The 3,042-nt window shown below is 42.8% G+C and overlaps 1 long non-coding RNA gene across 1 annotated transcript; it reads left to right on the top strand.

Moving 5' to 3' along the window:
• Window positions 1-322: 322 nt before the first annotated feature.
• LOC128411628 (uncharacterized) lies at window positions 323-2,798 on the top strand. Its single transcript, XR_008329856.1, has 3 exons — window positions 323-509; window positions 1,581-1,672; window positions 2,710-2,798. It is a non-coding gene; the product is annotated as an uncharacterized LOC128411628 (long non-coding RNA).
• Window positions 2,799-3,042: the final 244 nt, after the last annotated feature.

A 3,042-nucleotide genomic window follows, 5' to 3' on the forward strand; every position in this document is an offset into this window, starting at 1 on the left:
GAAGAAAGGACTGCAGTTCTACTCGCAAGCAGCGCCAAAAGAACATAAGAAGAGCCCTACTGGATCTGACTACAGGTACATGCATGAGTGGTGACCAGCCCATGAGAAGCCCGCAAGCAGAGCCTGAGTGCAACAACCTTCCGTTTCATCTTACCCGTGGCTGATGGGATATCATGGTGTACCCTCCAAAGCTACGTGTCGTTTCTCACAGTTGGCCTTGAAACTGAATTAACTGCTGTGCTCTGCACATTAATCCTACTTTGAGCACAACTGTGTCTTGAATTGAAGAAGAGTAAAGTGATTACTTCTGAATGGGCCGCCTACAGTAATACTTGGCACAGTTTGCACTTGTGGTTGCGTCAACACAGCCTATGTGTTTTGTCTCCACATTTCTGTTTTCCCCAGAGCTTGAAGAAGCTCAGGAAAAATGGCAGGAATGTTCTACAGCTCTGGCCCTGATTGTCTCCAGAAGCAGCTCTTTCTCCTTCAGTGATCATGAACTTTTGAAGGTATGAAAGGAGAAAAGTCCCACCCTGATCTTTTCCTCTTATAGCTGCTTTGCTGCGCTGTGCTGCTGCAGCTGCTGATGTTTTTAACAGCATCAGCCTGAGCAAGTTTAATTGGCGTAGGGTTATAAACAACTGGAGCTGGGGGACCCTTCTTTCAATTAAATCTCCCAAGCATAGTGACAAAAGCAAGATGTTTTTCCTGGATTAGGCAAGGCCAGAAAGAAAAGGAAGCATCTTTACAATTCTCTTCCCTCTCTTTCCTCAACCAACTGTCCTCTTTAACAGCGTGCAAAGAGTCCTGGGCTTCAACTGTGCCTTCTACATCCAACAGCCGATTTTTACTCGCTTTCCTTGTGTTTTTTAGGCTGTTTGGCTAGGCTGCGACTGTGACCCCTGGCTTATGTAAAGGGAAAAAAGAACCACAGCAGAAAAGTAAACAGTCTAGCTGCCAGCGTTGTTGGTTTAAATGACAATGCTGTCTCCATTCTCTTCCACAGGTCTCATTTATGCTTCAAAAATGAGGAATTTATGAGCTGTAAAGGGAGTTTCTGGTGAATGCTCTTGCCTCACACCACAAGAAAACATTTAAGCTGTAGCTCTATGAAATTGTTATCTGGACACATTTTGTTTGAATCCAGTGTGACTTTGTTCTTGAGTTTTCAGGGTGGACAAAATGGGAATAATAATTCCAAACATCCTTGAGCTATGAAATTCTATTATTTTTGGAAACTATTGGGTTTTTAATTGATTTTTTTAAAAAAAACCTTAACGGTGGTGTTCAACTAAATGGAGGGTAGACCCACTGAAATTCATGAACGTCACTAACTTAGATTCATTAATTTCAATAGGTATACTATGAGTAAAACTTGGTTGAATACAGCCCTATATTTATACCTCTGGGTTTTGTTTTAAATTTTCTTAAGCAGCTGGATTGTATGCTGTGCTTTATCCTTCGCTAACCTAGTACCCTCCCAACGTTTTGGACTACCAATTCCCATCAGCTTTCATCCAGCAACAACCTATTTAATGTTTCCGAAAAGATCCGATTCCTTATTTTGTTTCTTATACTAGGTCAAGCAACCTCTGCCTGGGCTTAGATAGGCATTGGCATCAGAGAACCGATACCCTCCATTAACCAACCATGCAGGCTGGAGATATGAAGGGTGAGCAGACAAGTACTATTTTACCAGACGAATGCAAGAGCCTCAGTGTGGCTTTTCCCAGCTCCGCCAGTTGTTCTGTGGCTTTCCCCCTGTGGGGTTCACCAGGGTGAAGTTCCCTCCAGTTCCAGAGGGGGGTTTTATTTCTTTTTCAGCCCAATAGCTGGGTGTGGGGGGTGGGATTTTCATCTGGATCATGATCCCTCTCTGTGTGCTGGCAATATACACCCACTCTTAAATAAATAAATAAATACAGCTGCAGTTGCATACTACACGTTTAGCATTACACATTTTGGCCCTCCCTCTCCTTTTGAGCATCCGCCTCTCTTACTATGTCATGGTGACCTGTACTCTTGCACCCTGGGCTTCACCAGCCAGGGGCTGACATCCCATCAACTATAGCTGAGCAAGGTGAATTACTTCTTGATACGGAGTCTAGCCCAGCCGTTCCCATGGCTCCCAGCTACAATTTGACTCTATTGTCATATACGGTTCTATCTCAGCCATGCAGCCTACTCTTCCGTTTTTCTCTCAGGCCTCGGAAAACTTTTGGGCAACCCTGGGTCAAATGTAACTGTCTTTATGGGACGCCTTCCCATTTCCACACAGCTAATTATTATTAATAGCTGTACTCATATTATGACAGCAACAAATGAGCTTTTGCAGCTATTAAGCATTGCTCATGGCAGTGCTGGATGCTAGTAAATTGTGCACGAGAAGTTCAAGGTGCTGTTTTGACTTGTAAAGCCTGTGTAAGTGGTTTTTAAAACGGGTCATATGATACAGTGCTTTCTCCCAGCAAAGCTTAAAAGAGCCGATTTGTGGAGAGAGGGTTTTTTCTTAAAAGAGAAACAGATGGCAGGGTGTCTTGATGTTAGAAATTCCATCCTATTCTTACCCATGTATTGAAGTCCAAGTTGTTAACCGTCATAATATTCCACAGGATTGGAGGGAGCGTATGGAAATCAAAGGCATTTAAAAAGGAAAAAAAAATGTCCATTTTTGTCCTGTTTTAAGAGTTTGCTTTTTTTCTTTTACAGACACCCAGAATAGTCACCAAATCAAAAATTGCAATAAAATGGTGGACCACAACTTAAAGCAGTTCTGTCAACAAGGCTCATAAAACAATACCACAAAATAAAAATTAACAATTAAATACTGTATTTTTTCGTGCCACTGCATGCGGGAAGCACTCCCTGGATCATTTCCTGTGCACAGCAGTATGGGAGAGGCTCAACAAGTTTGGGCCATCTCCCCTCATTTTCTTAAAATTGAGTCTCCCAAAATAGGGGGGTGTCTTACATATGGGGGTGTCTAATAGACAGAAAAGTACAGTACTTCACTCTGTTTGCAGCACCACATTGCCAACCCTG

The sequence above is a fragment of the Podarcis raffonei genome, chromosome 3 (assembly GCF_027172205.1).
Source record: "Podarcis raffonei isolate rPodRaf1 chromosome 3, rPodRaf1.pri, whole genome shotgun sequence".
NCBI lineage: Eukaryota > Metazoa > Chordata > Lepidosauria > Squamata > Lacertidae > Podarcis > Podarcis raffonei.